Raw genomic sequence first — 27,640 nt, 5'->3', positions numbered from 1 at the left:
GAAATCAGGTAATGTGATGCCTCCAGATTTGTTCTTTTTGCTTAGTCTTGCTTTAGCTATGTGGGCTCTTTTTTGGTTCCATATGAATTTTAGAATTGTTTTTTCTAACTCTGTGAAGAATGATGGTGGTATTTTGATGGGGATTGCATTGAATTTGTAGATTGCTTTGGGCAGTATGGTCATTTTCACAATATTGATTCTACCCATCCATGAGCATGGGATGTGTTTCTATTTGTTTGTGTCATCTATGATTTCTTTCAGCAGTTTTTTTTAGTTTTCCTTGTAGAGAGGTCTTTCAACTCCTTTGTTAGGTATAGTCCTAAGGTTTTTGTTTGTTTGTTTGTGTTTTTTTGCAGCTATTGTAAAAGGGGTTGAATTCTTGATTTGATTCTCTGCTTGGTCGCTGCTGGTGTATAGAAGAGCTACTGACTTGTGTACATTAATCACATATCTGAAAATATTGCTGAATTATTTTACCAGTTCTAGGAGCTTTCTGGAGGAGTCCTTTGGGTTTTCAAGGTAAATGATCATATTGTCAACAAACAGTGACACTTTCACTTCCTCTTTTTGATTTGATTTGTTTCTCTGCTTGGTCACTGTTGGTGTATAGAAAAGCTACTGATTTGTGTACATTAATCTCATATCTGGAAACACTGCTAAATTATTTTATCAGTTCTAGGAGCTTTCTGGAGGAGTCCTTAGGGTTTTGAAGGTAAACAATCATTTCATCAGCAAACAGTGAGTTTAACTTCCTCTTTACCGATTTGGATGTCCTTTATTTCTTTCTTTCGTCTGATTGCTCTGGCTAGGACTGCCAGTACTGTGTTGAAGAGGAGTACTAAGAGTCGGCATCCTTGTCTTGTTCACATTCTCAGAGGGAATGCTTTCAACTTTTCCCCACTCAGTATTATGTTGGCTGTGGGTTTGTCATAGATGGCTTTTGTTACATTAAGGTATGTCCTTTGTATGCCGATTTTGCTGAGGGTGTTAATCATAAAGTGATGCTGGATTTTGTCAAATGCTTTTTCTTCATCTATTGAGACGATCATGTGAACTTTGTTTTTAGTTATGTTTATGTGATATATCACATTTATTGACTTGCGTATGTTAAACCATCCCTGCATCCCTGAAATGAAACCCACTTGATCATGGTGGATTATCTTTTTGATATGTTGTTGTATTCAGTTAGCTGGTATTTTGTTAAGGATTTTAGCTCTATGTTCATCATGGATATTAGTCTGTAGTTTTCTTTTTTGGTTGTGTCCTTTCCTGGTTTTGGTATTAGGGTGATGTTGGCTTTGTAGAATGAATTAGGGAGCGTTCCTTCTTTCTATCTTGTGCAATAATGTCAAAAGGATTGGTACCAATACTTCTTTGAATGTTTGGTAGAATTCTGCTGTTAATCTCTCTGGTCCTGGACTTTATTTGTCGGTAATTTTAAAATTACCATTTCAATCTCGCTGCTTGTTATTGGTCTGGTCAGGGTATCTAATTCTTCCTGATTTAAGCTAGGAGGGTTATATTTTTTCCAGGAATTTATCCGTCTCTGCTAGGTTTTCTAGTTTATGTGCATAAATGTGTTCGTAATAGCCTTGAATGATCTTTTGTATTTCAGTAGTGCCAGTTGTAATATCTCCTGTTTCATTTCTTAGTGAGGGTATTTGGATTTTCTCTCTTCTTTTCTTGGTTAATCTTGCTAATGATGTATCAATTTTATTTATCTTTCCAAAGAACCAGCTGTTTGTTTCATTTACCTTTTGTATTTTATTTTTTGTTTCAATTTCATTTAGTTCTGCTCAAATCTTGGTTATTTCCTTTCTTTTGCTGGTGTTTGGGTTTGGTTTGTTCTTGTTTCTCTAGTTCCTTGAGGTGTGACCTTAGATCATCTGTTTGTGCTCTTTCAGGCTTTTTCATGTGGGCATTTAGGGCTACGCTCTTAGCACCACCTTAGCTGTATCCCAGAGGTTTTGAAAGGTTGTGTCATTATTGTCATTCAGTCTGAATAATTTTTTAATTTCCATCTTGATTTTGTTTTTGATCCAATATTCATTCAGGAGCAGTTTATTTAATTTCCGTGTGTTTGCATGGTTTTGAAGGTTCCTTTTGATTTCCAGTTTTATTCCACTGTGGTGTGAGAGAGTGCTTTATATAATTTCAACTTTCTTAAATTTATTGAGGCTTATTTTATTGCCTCACTATTTATGGTCTATCTGGGAGAAAGTTCCACGTGCTGTTGAATAGAATGTGTATTCTGTGGTTGTTGGATGAAATGTTCCATATAGATCTGTTAAGTCCATTTGTTCCAAGGTATAGTTTAAATCCATTTTTTTGTTGTTGTTGGTTTTCTGTCTTGATGACCTGTCTAGTGCTGTCAGTGAAGTATTGAAGCCCCCACTATTATTGTGTTGCGGTCTATCTCATTTCTTAGGTCTATTGTTTTATAAATTTTATAAAATTGTTTTATAAATTTTGGAGCTCCAGTGTTAGATGCATACATTTTTAGGATTGTGATATTTTCCTGTTAGACAGGGCCTTTTACCATTATATACCGTCCCTCTTTGTCTCTTTTAACCACTGTTGCTTTAAAGTTTGTTTTGTCTGATATAAGAATAGCTACCCCTGCTCGCTTTTGGTGTCCATTTGCATGAAATGCCTATTTCTACCTCCTTTAAGTGAGTCCTTATGTGTTAGGTGAGTCTCCTGAAAGCAGCAGATGGTTGGTTGGTGAGTTCTTATCTGTTCTGCAATTCTGTATATTTTAAGTGGAGCATTTAGGCCATTTACATTCAATGATAGTACTGAAATGTGACGTACCATTGCATTCATCACGCTCTTTTTTGCCTCTGTAATTTTTTTTTTCATTTTGGTGTTTTTGCTTTTTAACTTGTATTTTTGTTTTATAGGTCCTCTGTGATTTATGCTTTAAAGAGGTTCTGTTCTGCTGTGTTTCCAGTATTTGTTTCAAGATTTAGAGCTCCTTTTAGCACTTCTTGTAGCGGTGGCTTGGTAATGGCAAATTCTCTCAGCATTTGTTTGTCTGAAAATGACTGTCTCTTTCCTTCATATATAATGCTTAGTTTCGATGGATACAAAATACTTGGCTGATCATTGTTTTGTTTGAGGAGGCTGAAGATAGGTCCCCAGTCCTTTCTAGCTTGTAAGGTTTCTGCTGAGAAATCTGCGTTAATCTGATAGGTTGCCTTTATAGGTTACCTGGTGCTTCTGTCTCATAGCTCTTAAGATTCTTTCCTTCGTCTTAACTTTGCATAATCTAATGACAATGTGCCTAGGCGATGATTTTTTTTGCAATGAATTTCCCAGGTGTTCTTTGTGCTTCTTGTATTTGCATGTCTAGGTCTCTCACAAGGCTGGGGAAGTTTTCCTTGATTATTCCCCTGAATATGTTTTCCAAGCTTTTATAATTGTCTTTTTCCTCAGGAATACTGATTATTCTTAGGTTTGGTCATTTAACATAATCCCAGACTTCTTGGAGGCTTTGTTCATATTTTCTTATTCTTTTTTCTTTGTCTTTGTTGGATTGGGTTAATTTGAAGACCTTGTCTTCGAGCTCTGAGTTTCTTTCTTCTACTTGTTCAGTTCTATTGCTGAGACACACTGAAAAGTGTGTCCAAAGTTTCCTGAATTTTTGATTGTTTTTTCTTTAAGCTATCTATTTCCTTCAGTATTTGGATTTCCTTGCATTGGGCTTTGCCTTTCTCTGGTCCCTCCCTGATTTAACTTAATAACTAACCTCCTGAATTCTTTTTCAGGTAAATCAGGTATTTCTTCTTGGTTTGGATGCATTGGTGGTGAACTAGTGTGATTTTGGGGGGCACAGGGTGTTGATGAGCTTTGTTTTGTCGTATTACCAGGGTTGGTTTTCTGGTTCCTTCTCATTTGGGTAGGCTCTGTCAGAAGGAAAGTCTAGGGCTGATGACTATTGTTTATATTTTTTTGTCCCATGGAGTGTTCCCTTGATGTAGTACTCCCCAGCTTTTCCTGTGGATGTGGCTTCTTGTGAGCTGAACTGCAGTGATTGTTGTCTCTCTTCTGGGTTTAGCCACCCAGCGAATCTAACTGGCTCCGGGCTGGTACTGGGGGTTGTCTGTACAGATTCCTGTGATGTGAACCGTCTATGGGTTTTTCAGCTGTGGATACCAGCACATGTTCTGGTGGAAGTGGCAGAGGGTGCAATGGACTCCATGAGGGTCCTTAGCTTTGGTGGTTTAATGCTCTATTTTTGTGCTGGTTGGCCTCCTACCAGGAGGTAGTGATTTCTAGAAAGCATCAGCTGTAGTAGTGTGGAAAGGGACCAGTGGTGGGCAGGGCCCTAGAACTCCCAAGATTATATGTCCTGTGTCTTCCACTAACAGGGTGGGTAGGGAAGGACCAACAGGTGGGGGCGGGGTTAGTCGTGTCTGAGCTCAGACTCTCCTGGGGCAGGTCTTGCTGTGGCTGCTGTGGGGAATGGGGGTGAGATTCCCAGGTCACTGGAGTTGTATAACTAGTAGGATTATGGTTCCCTCTGCTAAGTCATGCAGGGGTCAGGGAAGTGGGGGAAAGCTGGCACTCACAGGCCTCACCCAGCTCCCATGCAAACTGAAAGGCTGGTCTCACTGCCACTGTGCCCTCCACAATAGCCCTGCATCTGTTTCCAGGTGAAGAGCAAGATGGGTTTGAAAACTTGTCGCAGGCTTTCCACCTCCTAGCTGAGAAAGAAAAGGGCTTTAGTTCTTCCCCCACCTGCAAAGTCTGCAAGCTGGATTCGAGCCCTCTCCTGAGTTCTGGCCAGGAGGCTTCTCGCGGGGTTCAAATTGTTACAAAGTTCAGCTACAGAATTCCTTCTCCCTGTGGAGTTTTACCCCCTGCTCCTCAGGACACCCTCCCAAAGGATCCCTGTGGTGCCAGACAGGAATGGGCTGCTAGGGGACCCAGCAAGCTCCCAGGGCCTTACTGCTGCTTCCTCTCCCCCTGTTTTTCGCTGGGCTCTCCAACTTGACTCTGCTCCAGGTAAAGTCGGAAACTTCTCCGCAAACAGACCTTCAGCTTCTCCAGTGGGAGTGTGTGTTGGGGAGAGGAGGGTCTCCCTTTCCCACTTCCACAGTTGGGGCACTCAGTATTTGGGGTGTCTCCCGGGTCCTGCAGGAGCAGTCTGCTTCCTTCAGAGGGTCTGTGGGTCCTCTCAGGATTGCTGGTTTGTTCTTGCAGTTGATCTGGAGCTAAAATTCACAGTGCGAGCCTCTGCATGCTGCTCTGGCCAGAGTTGCAATCTAGTCCTACCTCCCGTTTGCCATGATCCTGAAATCCTCACAACAGGATGTTAAAGTGAGAATCTTTCTGTTTCAGTTTCGCCACAAACACCCATACAATGGATGTGTCATAACAGAAAGAAGAACAAAGCCAAGGCGATTGACCTGAGAGTCCAGGGCACCGTCAGCAGTTCATTGAGAAATATGCTGAGAGACAGAGTCCTGAGTTTTGTAAAGGCTGGGAAAAGGCAGCTTCTAGTGGTTGTGTCAATAAAACATTCAACTCTGGGGCTCTGACTGGGGCAGAACCAAGTTCATTGGTGAGCAGTGTGTCAGGTTGGATGCTGTGGGCGCCTGGCCTCTGAAGGCCACTCGAGACTCACTGTCCAGCTGTCGCTTGCGCCGCGCCAGGGCGCCGCCAGGGAGGCCGACAGAGTTCTGGCCAGGGCTGCGGGAAGGAAAGGGGGCGGCGTCCTTCACAGGGAGGGTGCAGCTGACCTCCCTCCGCTTGTGCAGATTGGAAAAGAATGGCCCAGATCCTCTGGGCTCCTCAGATGAGCGGATTCAGAGAGAAGCTTTTGAGAGAGTGCTGGCAAAGATATTTTTCACAAAAGAACTCTTGAGGTGCTCGTGTCCATGGCGTGCCTGGGTGAGAGAGGGCAGCTTTTCCACCAGGCCACCGGGAGTCCCCGCCCCCCGTAGCCTAGGCCGGCACCCCCCGGGCTCAGAGCGAGTGGGGGTGGTGAGGGGGTTGGGGGGGTCCCCTGCGGCGCCCGCCGCCCACGGTCCCCTGCCCACCCCGGCCGCCCGCCCACGCGCACCCCGCGGCCGCGCTGCCCCGCGGGGGAAACTGAGCGCTGCAGGCGCTTCCTCTTGTGTTCTGCAAACACGAATGCGTCCCAACTGCTCTGAGGCTTCGGGGAGGCGGGCTGCGGCAGGGCGCTGGTAGCGGGGATCTCGGAAGCGGGACGTCTCCTGGGAGGGATGGATCCCGGGGCACCACCCCGCAGTATTGCGGGTGGGGAACGCCTGGAGTTCAGCCAGGTTTGGACAGGGGCGACTTCTATTTATTTATTTATTCATTTGAGCTGCTCTAGTCGCCCAGGCTGGAGTGCAATGGCGGGATCTCGGCTCACCGCAGCTTCTCCCGGGTTCAAGCGATTCTCCTGCCTCAGCCTCCGGAGTAGCTGGGATTACAGACTCGCGCCACCACGCCCAGCTAATTTTTGTATTTTGGGGGCAGACACGGTTTCGCCATGTTGGCCGGTCGCACTCCCGACCTCAGGTGATTCGCTCGCCTCCGCCTCCCAAAGTGCGGGTATTACAGGCGTGAGCCACCGCGCCGGGCCCGGGTGTGTCTTCTTCCCGAACCTCCAGGCGGCGAACGGGGGAGGGCGAGCAGCTTGGCGGTGGGGGACGAGCTCCCGCAGGGTCCTGCGCCAGAGATGGCTGCAGCGTCCGCCCTCGCGGAGAAGGGAGGCTGCAGGAGGGCCCGAGGACGCGGGGACATGAGCCGCTGCCCTGGGGCTGCCCTGGCGTCTCCAGCCTGCCTCGCCCGAAGCCTCCTAGCCGGATTAGCGCAGCGGCCTGGGGCCTGCCCTGACCCCGGAAGAGCAGAACCCTTAGCTGGAAGGCTTAGGAGGGAGAGAGGGACGCCAGCCCATTGCTTTGGGTTTAGGACACCTCTGCCGCGTGTCTCCCCAGGGATCCCTGGGACCTTAAGTTCATTTTGCCTTTGGGGGAGGGCAAGGAAAGACCAATGGGTCTAGGAATACGGTGTATGCCTAGGATTAGACAATAAAGATACAGAGTGTCTAAGTCGATGTGTAACTGGGTGTGTAAATACAGGTGAACCAGTGGGGACGGCTCATCGGTGTCCATTGTCTTAGGGGCGTGGCTCGATTCCTGTTTATTGAGCCCAGTCGCCAGAGAGAACGCCCCAGTAGAAGCTGGGAGGGCTGGGATGGGGAGGCCATGAGAGCCACGATGTGATGTCCTGGCATGAGCAGTGACTTTGATATTGAAGATATGTCACCTGGGGGGAAGACTGACTGATGGGCCAGCTTTTCACAAATATGCACCAGTACGGCCTCACTGGCTGTGTTATCACCAACGTTTCTTCTAACTGGCCAGTGCCCAGGATACTTTTACTCTGGGGCTCTCCTCTGTGACCCCCTCCCATCTCCTAGGAGGCACCCTTTCCTGAGTTGGTGGAGCATCCCAAGACACAAGCTGAAGATGACAGCCCAGAGTTGGGTCCCCAGGGGAGAGCCCTGTGTGTCTCTCTGGCCAAAGCCTGGGGAAGCGGAGCCCTCAGCCAGGCATCTGCTCATCAAAGTCATCCAGGAGGACCAGGATGGAGGCCAGGGCTGGGAGGAACACAGGTCCTGGACAGACAAGGATGGGGAGAAATTTTGGGCTTACCTAGGGCAAAGAGAAGAAGGGCCTGGGCATGGAAAGAGGCCCGCTGGGGTTTGCCAGAGACCCTGGTCTGAGAATGCTCTGCCAGGGCATGAGCAAACCTCTGCTCTAGAATGTCCCCACTGAGTGGCCTGGAATTCCAGAAATCAAGATCCTCTGGGAGTGTTTTGATGATAGCTGTCATGCTACCTAACGTGTCTACCTGACGTCAGCATGGCTGAGAGGTGGCATAGCAGTTAGGTGTGTGAGTTCTGTAGCCAGAGGGCTTGTGTTTGGCCCTCATTCTGCCACTTACAAATTAAACCTTAGATAAATGACTACAGCTCCCCACACCTGATTTCCTCATCTGGGAGGATACCCCAAAGGGGTTGTATTTAGAATTAGGGTTGTGACATACTGTACTTAGGCAACAGTACATGGACCGAAGTAAGGGCTCAACATAAATGTTAGGTTTGTTATTATTATTTTTTATTTTTTTCTTTTCTCTTAATTTTTAAAAATTGAGACAGGGTCTTACTCTGTCACACCAGGTGGAGTGCAGTGGCAAAATCTTGGCTCACTAGAGCCTCTGCCTCCCAGGCTCAGGCGATCCTCCCACCTCAGCCTCCTGAGTAGCTGGCACTTTAGGCATGCGCCACCATGCCTGGCTAGTTTTTTGTATTTTTGGTGGAGACAGGGTTTATCATGTTGCCCAAGCTGGTCTCAGACTCCTGAGCTCAAGCGATCCGCTCGCCTTGGCCTCCCAAAGTGCTGGGATTATAGGCATGAGCCACTGCGCCTGGCCTAGTTTGTGATTATTTAAAATTAGTTTAATCAGATTGCTGTCTTCTTAATGCACAGTTAATGCTACAGAGAGTGGAGAATGAAATTTTCTGGGAAGGTGGTGAAGAAAAGAAGTAGGAGGAGGAAGAAAAAAGTAGTTAATTAACGAGTTAGTTAATGCAGGTGTTTGGGGCAGAGGCGATGGTTCCGGAGCATGTGATGAGGTGTCTTTGGACAGCAGAGGCAGCATAAGGGAGGGTCCTGAGTGCTGGGCAGGGCAGGGCGGGGAGAAGTATGGCAGCAAGTGAGCGGGGAGAAAAAGGAGCAGTGATTTTGGCTCTAACTGGCCTTACTCTTCCTCGCTGACGTGAGCTGGCCTCTGGAAGCTGTCAGTTGCATTGCTGTCCCCCTGGCAAGCATAGCCTCCTGCCTCCCTGTCACCCAGCCTTGTCTAGTGGTCCCTCTGCCCTGCCTGTGAGTGAAGAAGAGAGGAGTCTGCTTCTCAGTCACCCCTTCCTCCCCCAAATTCCCTGGGCTGTACAAGAGCCAAGAGCTACTCCTCCTCCCCCAACCCCTCCAGCATTCTGCTGGCTCCATCTGAGAAGCTGCTTGTTCTCCTCGAGGATGACAAACTGTCAAATACTCCTCCCTGTGCTCTGTTTCCAGACCCTCTACCATGAGCACCCTCTCTGAAGCAGATGGCCCCAGCCATCATCTTTTAAAGGAGCCATACGAAGAAAACCCTTCATGCAATGTGCTTTTGTCTGTCCCAAGTGTCTCCTCTGCTCTGGCCATGCTCTTCCTGGGAGTGGAAGGAAATGTGGCTGCCCAAATGGCCCAAGCCAGGAGACCTCCACTGGAGGAATTGTTTGTAGCCATTAGAGTTGTTTGCCAGAAATTTCTGGATTTCCTCCCTTCCAGCACATGGTAAGTGATAACGTCTGGGTCCATGTCCCCACCCAAATCTCATCTTGAATTGTAATCCAAACTTTAATCCCCACGTGTTAGGGGAGGGACCTCGTGGCAGGTGATTGAATCATAGGGTGGTTCCCCCATGCTGTTCTCATGATTGTAAGTTCTCATGAGATGTGATGGTTTTATGAGGGGCTTTTCCCCTTTTTGCTCTGCACTTCTCTCATTCTGTTCCTGCTGCCATGTGAAGAAGAATGTGTTTGCTTCCCCTTCGGTCATTATTGTAAGTTTCCTGAGGCTTCCCCAGTCATGTGAAACTGTGAGTCAATTAAATCTCTTTTCTTTATAAATTACCCAGCATGAGAACATGTATGTCTTTATTAGCAGCATAAGAATGGACTAATACAGTAGGACGGTTCTTTTTGGCTCCCTTTTGGGGCTTTGTGACCAGTTCTGGCCAACAAGTTGTGTGTAGAAGTGACACACACTGAAGTATTTAATGGAAAGTTTGAGGTCCTCTAGAATTCTTTTTGTCCCTCTGGCATGACATCAGCAACATACGAGGTGATAGCTACTCTACTTGCTTGGGTCCCCAAGTGTCCCTGCCTATTCGTGATGGACTTGTAGCCTGAAGCACAAATGACACCTTGTTATCTGCAACCACTGAGATTTGGGGGATTCTTTGTTATCACAGAATATCCAGCTTCTCCTGAGTGATACAGATTAGATATTTCCTTCCACAGGTTATGGAGTGACTATGAGCACTCTTGCCAGTGCTGCTGGAATAGGAAAGGAAGTGAAAAATGTGTTAGGACTTTGCACACCTGTGATAATTTCTTCCATGGCTCATTTTTTTTATATAAACTCAAAGGTTTCATTGCCTTGTGGGAAGGCAGTAGGTTTCGAGTGAGCTGATGAGCTTTTTCTATTTTTTGCTTTATTATTATTTTTTTTCCCAAGATGGAGTCTTGCTCTGTCGCACAGGCTGGAGTGTAGTGGCGTGATCTCAGCTCACTGCAACCCCAGCCTCCTGGGTTCAAGCAATTCCCCCGCCTCAGCCTCCCAAGTAGCTGGGATTAAAGGTGCGCGCCAGCATGCCTGGCTAATTTTTGTATTTGTAGTAGAGATGCGGTTTCACCATGTTGGCCAGGCTGGTCTCAAACTCCCAACCTCGTGATCCACCTGCCTTGGCCTCCCAAAGTGCTGGGATTATAGGCGTGAGCCACCGCGCCCGGCCCTATGAGCTTTAAAGTCCAGGTACTGCCTCTGATTCACTGTGGAATCTTTCCTAAGCCATGTAACTTCTCAGAGCCTTATAAAAAAGAGTAAATATCAGCTTGGCCTACCACACATGAGGTGTTTGTAATCCAGCAAAATATGCATGTGAGTGCTTTATGAACTGTAATATATTTGTCTAGTAGCAAGAAAATGTTGGCTGTATCTCTGGAGAATTTTCTAGCTCAAAAAATTTCCGTGATTGCATAAGAGTACATTCAAGGGAATGAATCCAACTTTTACACTGGAAACTCATATTGTAGATGGAGAAAGTGTCCCTGACCTGAGAAATAATTCTAACTATGGGCAGAATCATACACTGTAGGTGAAAACGTCAGGACTCTGAGGACCTTCTGCCTAATTTGAAACTGATGCAGTTTTGAGAGTCCTCTCTTGGATGCCATCTCTGCTGGGATGCTCCTGTGTCCTATCTTTTGGAATTGGGGATTCTACTTGACAAACTTTCCCTGTCCCATCAACTTGCTTTCCCTCCCCTAGATGAGCAACTTCCCTGTCCCTCCTTTCCCTTTGCAAATTCCACCCTGTGTGTCGTGGAATTGTAGGAAGTCAGAGCTGAACGGATACTAGACTATCCAACCCAGGGGTTCTCAACTTTAGCTACATGAAAAAAATCACTGGGGGAGCTATTAATTCTATTTAGGCCTTGATATTTTCTTTTTTCAGTGTAGTCATTGCAGTGTTTGCATTTTTATTTGTCTTGCATGTAGTTTTAACAGTCAATGTAATTAAATCAATAAAAATAAAATAATTATGTATACACGAGGTCAGTTCTTTTTGGCCTCCCAGATACAGTAGTGAGCATGAATGGGACAACTTTAAAGACTGCTCTTGTATTAAAAAACAAACAAAAATCCTACTGAGAGGTGACAACGTGCTAGCAGCCCTCGCTCGCTCTGGGCACCTCCTCAGGACACGGTGTCCACTCTGACCGCGCTTGAGGAACCCTTCAGTCCGCCACTGCACTGTGGGAGCCACTCTCGGAGGCGGCCAGGCCAGAGCCGGCTCCCTCTTCTTGCCGGGAGGTGTGGAGGGAGAGGGGAGGTGTAGAGGGAGAGGCGCCGGCAGGAACTGCGGCTGCGCGCCACACTCACAAGCCAGCATGAGTTCCAGGCGGGCGGGGGGCTGGGCGGGCTCAGCAGGCCCCGCACTCGGAGACTCCGGCCGGCCGGCAGCGCCGAGCAGTAAGGAGCTTAGCACCCGAGCCAGCAGCTGCAGAGGGCGCGCCAGGTCCCCCAGTACTGCTGGCCCGTCCGCGCCGCGCTAGAATTCTCGCTGGCCTCGGCCATCTCCTCGCGGGGAAAGGCTCAGGACTTGCAGCCCGCCATGCCCCAGCCGCCCCCCACCCCACCCCACCCCACCCCACCCCACCCCACCCCGGTGGTGGGCTCCTGCGCACGCCCAAGCCTCCCCGACGGGCGCCGCCCCCTGCTCTGCCCATCAACTGCCCAAGGGCTGAGAAGTGCAGGTGGCCGGCGCGGGACTGGTGGGCAGCTCAGCCAAGGCCGCGAGATCCACTAGACAAAATCACCTGGGCTCCTGAGTCCAATGGGGACTTGGAGAACTTTTATGTCTAGCTAAAGGATTATAAATACACCAGTCAGCACTCTGTGTCTAGCTCAAAGTTTGTAAACACCCCAATCAGCAGCCTGTGTCTAGGTCAAGGTTTGTAAACGCACCAATCAGTGCTCTGTGTCTAGCTAATCTAGTGGGGACTTAGAGAACCTTTATGTCTAGCTAAAGGATTGTAAATACACCAATCAGCACTCTGTGTCTAGCTCAAGGTTTGTAAACACACCAATCAGTGCTCTGTATCTGGTTAATCTGGTGAGGACTTGGAGAATTTTTATATCTAGCTAAAGGATTGTAAGTACACCAATCAGCACTGTGTCTAGCTCAGGACTGTAAACGCACCAATCAACACCCTGTCAAAATGGACCAATCAGCTCTCTGTAAAATGGACCATTAGCAGGATGTGGGTGGGGCCAGATGAGGGAATAAAAGCAGGCTGCCTGACCCACTAGTAACAAGCTGTTGGGGTTGTTTTGAGTAGGGGTTGGGGTCTGTGTGCCTTTTTAGGAGCTGTGACATTGACCACGAAAGTCTGCAGGTTCGCTTCTGAAGGTAGTGAGATAACGGACCAGCTGGAAGGGAAAAACTGAACATGTCCAAACATAGGAAACAAGCTTTGGATACACCGTCTTTAGGAACTATAACACTGAGGATCTGTGGCTTCTTTTTTCAAGTTGGTGAGATCAAGAACCCACGGATTTCAGACATATATGTTCCACTTAAGTTTAATTAAGACTGGAGCTTAAGCATTGGTGTTTTCTAAAGCTTTCCCCAGATTGTTTCAATGTACAACTAGCCAGGTTGAAAAACCGGGCTCTAGGACAGTGGTTCACCATATGGGCAATATTGGAATTGTCTGAGAACTTGTTAGACCTCTGAATTTTCAAGCCCCGCCTAAGACTTTAGGAACTTTGAGAATGGGAATCTCCGGGTGAGTGATTCTGATGCATGCTCTGTATAGGTTGAGAAACACTTGTCTAGCCCAACCCTACATGGGTGGTAAGGAGGCTGAGAGCCTAATAATTTGTTACTTATAGTTCTAGCCAAGATGGAGTAACAATTATCAGATTTATCCTTCCATTGTTACTAACTGTAAACTGGATAATGTATATGAAACAACTGGTGGTTGGTTTGATCTTGTGGAAGCTTGGTTTTATTAGGAATAGTTTGGAGTAATGTAGGGCTGTACTAGCCCTAGTCCAGAGGCCTGAGAGTTCTGGACTCAACTACATGCTAAAATGTCCATATTTTAAAAAGTTACTAAACCTACGTAGTACAACACATGACCAGGACAAAATAGTCAATAAAAACACACGAAAGTGACGCAAATGTTGAAATTAACAAAGACTGCAATGCAACTCTTATCCATTAAAGAATTTAAGGAGTGGATGGCACAGTGAGTGAACAGATGGAAAACCTCAGCAGAAAAATAGAAACAAAAAAAATTCTCGGGAAGCTGAGGCAGGAGAATGGCGTGAACCGGGAATGCGGAGCTTGCAGTGAGCCGAGATTATGCCACCGCATTGTGCCACCGCATTCCAGCCTGGGCGGCAGAGCGAGACTATCTCAAAAAATTTCTGAAACTGAAACACAAGTTCATTTGCCAAACGTTTCATTTTAATATTGGATTGGACATTTTAAAAAATCAGTGAATTACATATATAATTACTTTTTACCCATAAATACATTTTTATATACCCCTAAATATGCATTTTTTATTTTTTAAAAGGACATTTTCCTATAAAACTGTAATATCTCATACTTATTAAAATGAACAATTAGTTTCTCATACTGAATCCATATTCAAATTTTCCAGCGGTCTTGGAGATACCTTTTTTTTCTTTTTTTTTTTTTTTAATGAAGTATTTATTGATGATTCTTGGGTGTTTCTCGGAGAGGGGGATATGGCAGGGTCATAGGATAATAGTGGAGAGAAGGTCAGCAGATAAACACATGAACAAAGGTCTCTGGTTTCCTAGGCAGAGGTCCCTGCGGCCTTCTGCAGTGTTTGTGTCCCTGGGTACTTGAGATTAGGGAGTGGCGATGACTCTTAAAGAGCATTCTGCCTTCAAGCAGCTGTTTAACAAAGCACATCTTGCACCGCCCTTAGTCCATTTAACCCTGAGTTGACACAGCACATGTTTCAGAGAGCAGGGGGCTGGGGGAAAGGCCATAGATCAACAGCATCCCAAGGCAGAAGAATTTCTCCTAGTCAGAACAAAATGGAGTCTCCTATGCCCACCTCTTTCTACACAGACACAGCAACAATCTGATCTCTCCTTCCTTTCCCCACACTTCCCCCCCTTCTTTTCAACAAAACCGCCATCGTCCTCATGGCCCGCTCCCGATGGTCGCTGTCTCTTCGAAGCTGTTGGGTACACCTCCCAGACAGGGCAGCTGGGCAGAGGTGCTCCTCACGTCCTAGACGGGGAGGCTGGGTAGAGGCGCTCCTCACTTCCCAGACGGGGCGGCCGGACAGAGGCGCTCCTCACCTCCCAGACGGGGCGGCCGGACAGAGGTGCTCCTCATCTCCCAGACGGGGCGGCCGGGCAGAGGCGCTCCTCACTTCCCAGACGTTGGGCGGCCAGGCAGAGGCGCGCCTCTTCTCCCCGACGGGGCGGCCGGGCATAGATGCTCCTCACTTCCCAGACGGGGCAGCCGGGCAGAAGCGCTCCTCACTTTCCAGACGGGGCGGCCAGGTAGAGGCGCTCCTCACTTCCCAGACGGGGCGGCCGGGCAGAGGCGCTCCTCACTTCCTCCCAGACGGGGTGGCGGCCGGGTAGAGGCGCTCCTCTGGAGATACCTTTTATAGCTTGTTTATTTGAGCAAGAATCCATTCAAGGGTTATGAATTAAATTTCATTATGATGTTGCTTAAATTTTTTTAATCCAGAACACCACCTCTGAGCATTTTGTGTCCTTCATTTTCTGACACGTTGACTTAAGAGCTCATTCTTGTACAATATCCCATGAACAAGGTTGCTATTGGTATTCATTTTAGTTGATTTCAGCCAGAATAGGGTTGGGAGAAGAAAAGATGCATGAAATAAAGTATTTCTGGATCTTCATGTTTTTAGCTGCTAAGTCAGCTCTTGTGCCTATGCATATTTCATGCAACAGAAAATCGCATGGACTTTGTTAAATGTCATACATCTCTCTGGCATCATTTATAATGGCTACCTTGTGATCCATTAGGTAACTTAACCATAATGTATTATTGAGTCATGTAAAAATAGACATTCCAGCTGTTTATATTTTTACCATTACAAATATCACTTTGATAATTTGATGGGAGGAAAATTGCATGTCACCATTATTTAAATTTTCATTTGTTTATTAGTCACTCGTACTTCTTTTAGAAATTAGCCTATTTTTATTATTTGCCTACTTTTGTCCTTGGAATATTCATTTTTTTGTCTTGTAGTTTTTAAGCACTCTCTACCAATAGATTTTTCTCAATGCTATATACATATTGCAAGATAATTCCCGTGCTTTTAATTTACATTTTAGTGTTATTAATGTTTTAAGGAAAGAACTTTTTTTTTATTTAAATAGTCCACTTTACCATTTTTTTCTTTTTCTTCCCTCAGAGTCTTGCATAGAAAGTCTTCTTGATACTTAGATTATATAAATATTCACTTGTCTTTTTCCTTAGAGCTTTTATGATTTTGTGTTTTTGCATTAACTCATTTGGAACTTCTTTCAGACTAACATGTGAGAAGTTTAATTTTTGAGGTAATAAGTTTTATTGTATGTATTAAAAATACTGAGGCTGGGCATGTTATCTTACACCGGTAATCCCAGCACTTTGGGAGGCCAAGGCAGGAAGATCGCTTGAGCCCAGGAGTTCAAGACCAATCTAGGCAAGTAAGACCAGTAAGTCAAGCCTAATGAAGCCATGACTGATAAGAAAAAGGTGTTATGAACTTAGCAACACTATCAGTAAGTGGGAGTAAAGACCTTTAAGAGTTTTTTTCCTCACATGAATCAGTTCTTTGACACCAACTGGGTGTCCAACAATTCAGTTCAATTCTGACAATACTTACGTCCAGTTAGAGGGCTCAGTCCCCAAGTCTGCCCCCTCTTCAGACACCTGTCACAAATGGGGTGCCCAGGCTATTCACACTGCTGCCTGGCCAAGTACAAATTTGGGGATTCCCACAACCTCCCTCAGGCTTAATAATTTACTAGAATGACTCACAGAACTCAAGAAAGCACTTTATTATTATCACCAGTTTATTATAAAGGCTACAATGCAGAAACAGTGGAAGAGATGCAGACGGCAAGTGAAGGGGGGTGGGGGATGAGTGCAGAGAGCTTCCATGTCCTCTCTAGGCACTCCATCCTCAGCACCTGTCTGTTTGTTAACCCACATGCTCCCTCAACCTGGTCTTTTGGATTTTTATGGAGGTTCCATTATATAGGTGTGATTGATTAATTCACTGGCCATTGGTGGCTGAACTCAATTCCCAGCCCTTCTTCCCTCCCCAGGGGATCACCAAGAGCCGCCTCATCAGCATAAGCTCAGGTGTAGCTAAAGCGGCTCATTTTGAATAGCAAAACACACTCGCATTACTCAGGAAATTCCAAGGGTTTCAGGAGCTTTGTGCCAGGAACTGGGGATAAACACCAGATATATTTTTTATTATATCAGGAACCTAAATGAAAGTAACCTCTGAGGAAGCCTGAAAAGGGATGAAAATAACTAGGAGTTGTCGACTGAAAGGAAGAAACTGAGGCAAAATTAATATGAGAGTTTATTTGGGTCAGGGTTGAGAAAAGCTGCTTGGGAAACACTTCCAAGTTGTCTTGGGAAGTGCCCGGAGAACAAAGGATGAATCAGGAGAGGAGGCAATTACCAACATTGTTGGTTAAGAATTTTTATTGGTTTGCCGAAATAACATTGATTAGTGATTGGCTATAGTTGAACTATAGGGTATACGTTATGTTGTCCAGCATGTGGCATCGTTAGGTTAATTTATAGCTATTGGTGGTGGCATTGGGTCAAGAGTCCACATAGCATACAGATTACATACATACATAGCTCAAGCGGTGAGTGAGATGTGACTACTGTCACATTTCAATGCCTGTCTGGACCTGATGACTTAAAGGGGCTCATATTCCTCAGATAAAAAGTTTCCTTTCTGGCCCGGAGTGGTGGCTCACACCTGTAATCCCAGAACTTTGGGAAGCCAATGTGGGAGGATCACTTGAGGCCAGGAGTTTGAGACCATCTTGGGCAACATAGTGAGACCTTGTCTCTACAAAAATAAATAAAATTAGCCGGGCGTGATGGCACACGTCTGTAATCCCAGCTACTCAGGAGGCTGAAGTAGGAGGGTTGCTTGAGCCCAGGAGGTCAAGACTGCAGTCAACTGAGTTTGCGCCACTGCACTGCATCCTGGGTGACAGAGTGAGATCCTGAGAAAGAGAAGTGAAGCGGAGGGGAGGGAGTGCACGGGAGAGGAGAGGAAGGGAAGCGGGGAGGGAGGAAGGAAGGAAGGAGGGAGAGAGAGAGGGAGGGAGGGGGGGAGGGAGGGAAAGAAAGATTCTTCCTCAGAGACAAATGCTCAGTGAGTTGTGTCCTAGGTGTTGCAAGGTGAAGGGAGGGGGTCACAAAACCATGATAGAATCATATCTTCAAGGAGCTTAAAATCTGGTCATGGAATAAGATGGACAAATGGGCCGATTATTTTAGGATTGACCCTCCCCACAACAGGCTGCCCCGTCTCCATTTGGTTATGCCCGGTCCGTTGCTGCTGTTGCCCTCTCTTCTCCTTAACACTCTGGGATTGTTGGTAGCTGACTCTCTCATCAGGACAATTTTTAGGGTTTTCATTTCTCAGAAAAGTTGTTGACTATGGAGAGACAAGAAAGATTGTAGCAATGAATAGAATTCTCATTCCTATGCAGGCATAAGAAGGATGGGTCTTTCCCCCAAAACTTTAAAGAATCTTGCCAGAAATTGTATCAGGCCAAGCCAGAGGGGCCATCCTTTGCAGAGGCTGCAGAGGTGTCCATGCAACACACACAAATGCTTAGGTGGTGAAAGCGACAGAGGGTGGGGTCTTTAATTTTTACGTTTTCTGTTGTTAAGAGCATTGTACTTTATAAAGGACAGAAATTTATTTCCACAACTATTTCTACTACATATAAATTGGTATGTGGTAGATAAGAAAATTATTAGGTAAGGAAAAGCAATCAATTTTTAATTATTCTGAGAGACAAAAAACAAAAAACTTTAGGACAATAGTCATCAACAAATCATTTCTTTTTTTTCTTTTCTTTTTTTTTTTTTTGAAACAGAGTCGGCTCACTGCAACCTCTGCCTTCTGGGATCAAGCAATTCTCCTGCCTCAGCCTCCCGAATAGCTGGGATTACAGTCATGCACCACCACACCCAGTTAATTTTTTTGTGTATTTTTAGTAGAGACAGGGTTTCACCATGTTGGCCAGGCTGGTCTCAAACTCCTGTCCTCAAGTGATTCACCCGCCTCGGCCTCACAAAGTGTTGGGATTACAGGTGTGAGCCACTGCACCCGGCCTGAACATTTCTTTAGTTATCTCTTACTTAATGATGGAGGAGGCATATGCCTCATAGCTCAGGGCATGGCAGCCAAAGAATCCAGTGGTATTTGGAGCAGTTTCTTCCAGTTCAGCTTAGTTTAATAAACATGTAGGAATGTTGACTTTGGCCCAGGCCCTGGGGATATAAAGATGAAAAGATAATTCTGCCCTGTAAGCTCTTTGGCTTACAGGACAACTGGGAGTGATCCTGCATTCAATGTGTCAAGTCCACCTCCCCTTGGGGAGCCTTAAGAAGCCTCAGCCTGGGGGGATCATGTATGGCCTTCCTCCTAGGAGATGTGTTTGGATGATTAAATCCACGAGTGTATCTGAGTCCTTGGTGCAATGCCTGGGGCAGGATAGGTTCAGCGAGGTTGGATGTCGGCATGTAATCCCAGATACCCCACCTTCCACAGCTGTCCATCAGTGTTTCAAAGGAAAGTGATCTACACAGTTTTATTAAATAAACAACAACAGCAACTTGTGTGTGGGGTAGGGAGTCTTAAAATTAGCAAGGTAAGGATAGAACGATGTCCCGATGTCTATCTGTGCAGAAACTGTCTTGAAACACTAGGACACTGTCATGGGCTGGATTGGGTTGTTCTTCACTCCCCTCAATTCATATGTTAAATTCCTAACCTCCAGTATCTTGGAATGTGACTGTATTTGGAGACAGGGTTTTTACAGGAGTAATTAAGGCAAAATGAGGTCATTAGGTCACCCAATATGACTGGTGTCCTTATAAAAGGGGTAATTTGGACACGGACACATACAGAGGGAAGACAGTAAAGAGCTATAGAGAGAGGAGGGCCATCTGCAATTTAAGGAGAGAGGCCTGGAACATGTTCTCCCTCTGAGTCCCAAGAAGGAACCCACCTTACTGACACCTTGATCTTAGACTTTCAGCCCTCAGAACTGAGACAATAAATACCTTTCTGTTGTTTAAGCTGCCCAGCCTAAAGTACTTTGTTATGTACGGCAGCCCTAGACAGTTAATACAAATATGAATACCAAGAATTAGTCACAATGATTCTTTTTGGGTTTTTAAATGCAAATGAGTGCCTAAACACCAGAGATGATTTTCTCTTTAGCTGAATCATGTGAGTATTCTGAGTTAAGTTTATATTTTTAATAAGTTAAAACATTTTGCCTTCCCCTTTCCATCATCTGGTTGTGGTCATCTGATTTGAATAACATCCGCTTTCTTTTAGAATGGGAACAAAGCCGTTACACTCATATATAAAATACACCCTTCTCACCACCTGTTTTGGGGGATTAGTCATAGTTTAAAAATTAAGTGCAACTCAAGTTGTGGCCAAGCAAGGCCGACTGACTTCCTGAGATGTTAGGATCCTGTTCTTGGGGCCACCTCATTTGCTTGCATGGCTCCAGGGGACACCTTTCACATTGGGTATGACTGGAGCATCATCCTTGAAGGTGGGTGACTCTGCAGCCCTACCTACCCTCTGGTGACATCTGAAGTGTTGACATCAGCTTTAATTTGGAGGAACTCTACACAAATGTCTTGGGTACTCCTATGTGCTGAATACTGTGGGAAGACCGTTCTTCAAGGAGTTTACGATCCACTCCAAAGGTGGAAAGGCAAGTCCACCTTCAATATGACATAGAACGTGGTAACAAAATAGGTGTGTAAAGCACTTTTGCTACTTAGAAACACTTTAGATCCATTTGACTATTTGATTTTTTCCAGCTTTCTTGAGGTATAGTTGACAAAAATTGTATACATTTGCAATGTACAATGTGATGTTTTGATATATGTCTTAGTCCATTTTGTGCTGCTATAACAGAATACCACAGACTAGGTAATTTATAAAGAACAGAAATTTATTTCCTCACAGTTCTGGAGGCAGGGAATCCAAGATTGAGGGTCTGGTGTCTGGTGAGGGCCTTCTTGCTGCCTCATCCCATGGTGGAAGGTGGAAGGCAAGAGACGACGAGAGACAAAAGAAGGCCCAACTTGTCCTTTTATAAGGAATCCACTCCCCAGATAAATGCATTAATCTATTCATATGGGCAGAGCCCTCATGATCTGATCACCTCTTAAAGGTGTCACCTCTTAATACTGTTACAGTGGCAATTAAATTTCAACATGAGTTTCGGAGGGGACAAACATTTAAACCATAGAAATACACAGATACATTGTGAAATGGTCACCATAGTCAAGCAAATTAACATATCCTTCACCACATATACTTATCATTTGTGTGTGTGTGTGTGTGTGTGTATGTGATGAGAACATTCAGGATCTACTCTTAGCAAATCTCAAGCATACATTCTCATGAACTTTCATAGCCATGCTGTACCTTAGATTTCCAAAATGTGTTAACTTTGAGTAACTTAAACTTGTTTTAAGGCAGAGTCTCAGTCTGTCACCCAGGCTGAAATGCAGTGGTGTGATCTCAGCTCACTGCCACCTCCACCACCTGTGTTCAAGTGATCTTTCCACTTCAGCCACTCAAAGTACTGAGATTACAGGTGTGAGCCACAATGCTCGGCCCATAATTGAAACTTTATACCCTTTGACCAACATCTCCCCATTCCCGTGTTCCCCAGCCCCTGGCAAGCCGCTTTCTACTCTCTGCTTTCATGAGTTCTACTAGTTTAGATTCCAAATATAAATGAAATCATTCAGTATTTGTCTTTCTGTGCCTGGGCCTGGTTTATTTCACTTAGCATAATGTTTTCTAAGTTCATCCATGTTGAAAATGATAATTTTTTTTTAAGATTGGATAATATTATGTACACCACACTTTCTGTAGCCATTCATTCATGGACAGACACTTGGCTTGTTTTCATATCTTGGCCATTGTGAATAGTGCTGCAATGAACATAGGAGTGTAGATACCACTTCAGGGTAAGGATTTCATTTCCTTTGGAGATATACCCAGTAGTGAAATCGCTAGATCATATGGTAATTCTATTTTTAATTTTTTGCGGGACTTCCATACTGTTTCCCTGAATGCTTGTACTAATTTAAATTCCCAGCAACAGTGTGCAGGTGTTCCCTTCCTCCACATCCTGACCAGCCCTTGTTATCTTGATTGTTTTTTTTTAATTTATTTATCATGTTATTTGATTTTTAGAACAACTCTAAGCCATAGGCAAAGTGGAAGCCATTACCTTCCTTTCACAAATGAGGAATGGAGGACAAAGTTTTAGAAACCTTTGTCCACTAGACACTTGACACTAGACATTTGTCTAAGATCACACAGATAAGAGACTTAAATTTAGATGTTTGATGACGCAGAGATACAGACAACAGGAAGAGGATGGAGGTTAAACCCAAAAGCTCAAGCAAAGGGCTGCTGAGCTGAGCATCTGCGAGGCTGCACTATGCTGAAGGGCCTGCATGAGCGACGGTGTGGAGAGAGAAGACCCATAAGACAGTTACCGGAGGGACCAGCCCAGAGAAGGGGCAGGGGACAGAGCCATTCAGCTGGAGCCGTACTGAAGAGGAGTTAGAACTTTTTCCAGGGCCATCATTTATGATCAGTGGAGTCACATGGTCTCCTTGGCAGCTGGGACACTGTTTAATCGTCTCTCATCTTCCCAGAACCTAACCTGATATGTGGCACTGTAATAGAAAGTGCACAACAAATGTTTATTGTCCAAACCAGTGAGGATCTCTGGCTCCGAGGATGATCCGGCAGCAGAAGGAGGCTGGTTTGGGTGTGGGGGAAGAGGTAGGGTGGGTCAAACAGAGGCGGGGCCATGAGAAAGGGGCATTCACTCAGAGAACCACTGTCAGCTGGAGAAAAACAAAATGAAACCAAATTATTTTTCCCAGGCCTTGAGGCAGAACTGTCTTTTTCTAGAAGCATGATAAAAGAAGAGGCCAGGCATGGTGGCTTATGCCTGTAATCCCAGCACTTTGGGAGGCTGAGGTGGGCAGATCACAAGGTCAAGAGATCAAGACCAGCCTGACCAATATGGTAAAACCCCATCTCTACTAACATTACAAAAATTAGCCAGGCGTGGTTGCATGCGCCTGTAATCCCAGCTACTTGGGAGGCTGAGGCAGGAGAATTGCTTGAACCCGGGAGGCAGAGGTCGCAGTGAGCCCAGATCCCGCCACTGCACTCCAGGCTGGGCAACAAAGCAAGACTAAAAAAAAAAAAAAAAAAAAAGTACAGGAAGTAGAGAGGGGGTGAGAGGAAGGGAGAAACGGGGGAAGGGGGAGGGGGAGGGAAAGGGGAGACAGGAAGAGAAGGAAAGATAGCAATTCTTAAGGCCTGTTTTCTATTAGTTACCCTTGCCTTGGCGGCAGACACAACAGAGTCCTAACGCAGACTTTTCCATATCCCCTCTGCCGCATCAACAGTGATCTGTCCTCCCACTTCAGAGTTTAATTCAGTGCTGCTTTAGCTTTACGCCCCCATGAAAACAGGAAAATGGTCTGCAGCTTTATCATAACCTTGCTTATGTCTGTTGTTCTAGGTCTCAAATACCCTGTCCTCAGGAAGGCCCACCAACACTGGCCGGCCTTCAAGCACCCGGGCCTCTGCTTGTGTACAGCTCCTGATCTGCCCTGCCTCTGAGTTACTGTAAGTCCCTGCCCACTGGAGAGCACACTACCAGTCTCACCCCCCCATTTTAAAATGGCAGCCCCCTTGCCTTTTATTTATAGACAGGTGCTTTCCAATCCTTAAGTGATTTTTTGGTGAACAGGTCATAAAGTTTCCTGTCATGGCATGAGGTGGAGGGGACAGCCCTCAGAGAGGGGTGTGGGGACCGTGGCCGGCGGTCACGTCACACTGGCCTCTCCCGCCTGCAGCCTTGCCCTTTGCAGATGACTCAGGTGGGGAAAGCTCAGAAGGAAGGCCGCCAAGTCCGGATGCCCCACACCATACGCAGAATCTAGCTTTTCAGGGAAAGCAAGAAGGGGATGCTTCAGGGGACTTTGCTGAGGCCAACCTTTGGCATCTTTTTTGAAAAGACATTTGTGCCCGTTTGCTCATTTTTTTCATGATCAAGGAGGGTCCTCCCAGGCTGCCCTTGGCGGACCCCTTTCCTTGTACCCCGTCCACCTTGTCCTCTGGCTTCCAGCGGGTCCACTCCTCTTTCCTGCTTCCTAAACCTCGCCCGGAGCCTGCAACCCTCTCACCCTGGCCCAAACTCCCATACACAGATTTGCAGCAGCGCAGCCAATGATGTTTTCTTTATGTGACTTCCTGGACACTGCTTAGTGCCTCCTCCCGTGTCTTCCTTGGGCTCCAGCATCTCTCAGGGCTCACAGAGGCCCCTCTAGCTCCAAGGGGACTTCTTGGTCTGTTTCACAGGCCAGGAGACAGTGTTCAGATACATCCCCACTGTATGTTTCATCCATGGCAGTCTGGCCTTCCCATGAAGAGCCTCCGTGTGAGAAAATTGAAAATAGGGCTTCTTGCCCCAACCTTCCATGGAAATGGCTATGGTTTCAGTCTCCATAAAGGTTACTTGCTCTTTTTCTGAAAATCCAAAAGGACAGTGTTAACTCTTTATACAAATTACACTAGCCATTTGGTCTTAGCGCAAACTTTTTGGACCATGTTTCATTTTCATTTTGAGGTGAAAGAAAATATCAAAGCCTCCTAGCATTTTGAAACTACTCAAATATCAAGTGCAAAACTGCTGATGGGATCAAAGATGCCGGCTAAATTCTTGGCCGATAAGATAAGACTCTTTCCTGTCAACTGACAAGCAATACATGAATATGTGCAGGGTAGCTGATAATCTATGAAATTATCGGCTGGGCACAGTGGCTCATGCGTGTAATCTCAGCACTTTGGGAGGCCAAGGTGGGCGGATCACCTTAGGTCAGGAGTTCGAGACCAGCCTGGCCAACATGCTGAAACCCTGTCTCTACTAGAAATACAAAAAGTAGCCAGGCATGGTGGCAGGCACCTGTAGTCCCAGATACTTGGGGAGGCTGAGGCAGGAGAATGGCTTGAACTCAGGAGGTGGAGCTTGCAGTGAGCCAAGATCGTGCTACTGCACTCCAGCCTGGGCAACAAAGTGAGACTCCATCTCAAAAAAAAAAAAAAGAAAAGAAAAGAAATTACTACCAATTACTAACTAGTAACTAATAAGTTACTTGAAATGAACTTGATTCTTGTCTTAAACCAGTGGTGGGGTACAGGAAACGAAGATTCTTGAGCCGCAGCCCTGTTTTGATTTGTAGTTTTTGTTGCAATATACACCTCTTTACTAAGCACAGGTGACACATGGGAGCTTGTGTCAGGACATGTGGGGGCCCTGTACAGGGTCCAGACCTTGAGGTGTCAGGCAGCAGAGCCTGTGGCTGGGAATGGGGGTGCGTGGGGCTTATCTTGGGCCTCACATAGGGCCTCAAGGTTAAAATGTTGAAATTATTTCCTAGTAATCTTACTATACTTAGAGTCACAGAGACAGATACACTGAAAAGATGGACAGAAATTACTTGGATGATAAAAGTTAAGCTCATGTTCCATGAAAGAAATGCCATAAGAATGTTTTCTAAATCCCATGCTTAACTTCGGAATAGCACAATTAGATTACATTGCAGTTTTGAAAGATCACTTGTTAAATACAAAATTTTAAAACATACCACAATGTTTGGCACTTCATTTTCTTTATTAAACAAGGAGACTCAGAAAATCATAGTGGCCTGGGACCATGTGAACCTTTGTGCAAGCCTCCCACAGGGAGAGTGGACTCAGACGCCATGGTCCTAGGTGGGAATGGGGGGAGCAGTGTAGGCCTCGGTGCGGACCCAATGCTGGGGCCCTAGGGCTCTCTCCTCTTTTCTTCCAGGGGGAAAATGAGCTTATATATGAAGAAGTCAGCGAGTGGACAAAGCCAGGCGCAATGGATAGCAATTCAAGTTAGAAGAAAACTGCAGCACGGAGTCTGCTCTCAGCTGTTTGGGAATTACTGATGCCTTTGACTAAGTCAAGACTGACTTTTCCAGAATATCACCAAGACATAGAGCCGTCCCTGTCCAAGTTTGTGCGCTAGCCCTTCATGGAGGTCAGAGAGGAAGGCACAAAGGCAGCTGTGGCCTTGGCGGTCACAGTGTCAGAATGTGCAAGCCCCATAGAGAGGTTTCACGCAGGCCACCCATCCCTTTTCATTCTCCAGCAGAACAGGACAGAGAGCATTCTGTTCTGCAGAAGGTTTTCCATTCTACAAGGCAATCCCTCCAGCTGCTTTGCTGTATTGTGCTGTCTCCTGTCACACTATGAATGCAGTGACCTCAGCCAGCAGCAGGGAGACCCCCCCTGCCCCCCGAACAAAGGACCTCATGTGAAATCCTGAGCTCAGAGCTTACAGATATGTGTGCACTTTCACTTTACATAGGCTGTGACTTTCAAACAACTTCAGGAAACTTTAGGATCTCTGAGGTATACTGGAGATTATAGCAGCGTAGAATGTTCATTTGGATTTAGAACAAAAATGCTTATTTTATATTTGGCTGCTCCCAAACTGTCCCCAAACTTCCTCTCCAGCGGTTACCCCTCCACTGCCCTGGATGTCCCACATTTACACTCACACCTCCACCCTAACAAAGTCCTCCACGGGGTCAAACCATACATCACTTCATCTCTGTAGAGACGACTTCCTGTCCTCTGCTCTGTGGATAAAGACCCCAGATAAAGATGCCTGTGTTGCTCAACTCTTGTATATACACTTGAAACATTTTGAAAGCAGAAGGAAAGGAGACAGATGACGTGGGAAAATAAAAAGGATGGTCTGCTTGTTCAGAAACATTTTGAGAATGCCCTTCCCTAAGAGAGAACAGTAAAAGTGAACAATACTTCCTGAGCTGTGGGTTCATACGGCTGGACTGTGCTGTTTCTCAGGGGAGACAGGGGAGAAGTTCTCATCTCCCCTGCATGCACGTCCCTGTTTGCCAGCCTGGCCTTGGGTGTGGTGGTATCATGGTGCATTCCCAGGAGGGAAGGGCTTGGTCAAGACTTCTGCTTGGGTTCGACTATCAGTTCTGGTTTCCTTTAAGGCACAGGATCTTCCCTTTAAGGCAAAAACACCCCCTTGACACAAAGTAAGGGACAAGGGAACTTTAAACCGTTTGGAAACCCAAGCACAATAGGCTGTAGGTTATAAAAAGAAATTACAAAGGTAATTTTATCCGGAAGAGGGAGCAGTTTAACTTCTGCAGGGTAAGATTCAGATTCACTTTTGTAACTGAACAGGGAATTTTCTAAATGTTTTGAAAATGCCGGAACATTTACTGTTGGCATTTCACAGAAACGTTCAAAGTTCCCTAATGATAGTTTCCGCTGTGCTCACTCCGGAGGCTGCTAAGCAACGTCAGTAATTAGCTCGACTGAGGAAACGAAACTGTGGGGGACTCAGGGCTTTCAGTTTCCATGATAGGGAAACCAGGCAAGAAGTATTGTCTCCTCAAGTTGTGACGAGACCGTAGTTCTTGCCTGGTTTCTCTGTCGTGGAGTCTTGGTTGGATTCTGCTGTGCGTCTCTTGAAGAAATGTGATACTAGCAATTGAACAATTAAGAAAATGGATGGCAGGTGGTGGAGCGGTTTGTCACTATTGGAGTTGCGGAGGCGCAGTGGGGGAACCTGAGAAACACTGCGTCTCCCAGGTCATCACCCCGTCAGCACTGATTAGTCATGTTGATGGCATGTACCCTGGATATGACACAATGAGATGGCACTTTACCTCTGTGGCCTTTCCCCAAAAAAACCATAACCCCAGTCTAACCATGAGAAAAATGTAAGACAATGGTGCAGGCAGGGTGTTTCAGTAGAGGGACAGGGAAAGGGGAGGGGGCCCCAGGAGAGGGTCAGGGGAGGGGACTTCAGGAGAGGGACAGGGAGAGGGGAGGGGACTTCAGGAGAGGGACA

The 27,640-nt window shown here is 46.0% G+C and overlaps 1 protein-coding gene across 1 annotated transcript in view; it reads left to right on the top strand.

Moving 5' to 3' along the window:
• Positions 1-3,476: 3,476 nt before the first annotated feature.
• The window catches only part of SERPINB1 (serpin family B member 1), a 45,552-nt gene continuing 21,388 nt past the window's right edge, over positions 3,477-27,640 (top strand). The window contains exons 1-3 of the mRNA XM_063665726.1: positions 3,477-5,898; positions 9,099-9,359; positions 23,234-23,340. The gene's annotated coding sequence lies outside the window, so the exon portion shown is untranslated. The remainder of the gene's footprint in view (positions 5,899-9,098; positions 9,360-23,233; positions 23,341-27,640) is intronic.

Source organism: Pongo pygmaeus, chromosome 5 (genome assembly GCF_028885625.2).
Source record: "Pongo pygmaeus isolate AG05252 chromosome 5, NHGRI_mPonPyg2-v2.0_pri, whole genome shotgun sequence".
NCBI classification, from domain to species: domain Eukaryota; kingdom Metazoa; phylum Chordata; class Mammalia; order Primates; family Hominidae; genus Pongo; species Pongo pygmaeus.
The sequence above is the reverse complement of the archived record's forward strand: the minus strand, read 5'-3'. Positions and strand labels throughout refer to the sequence as shown.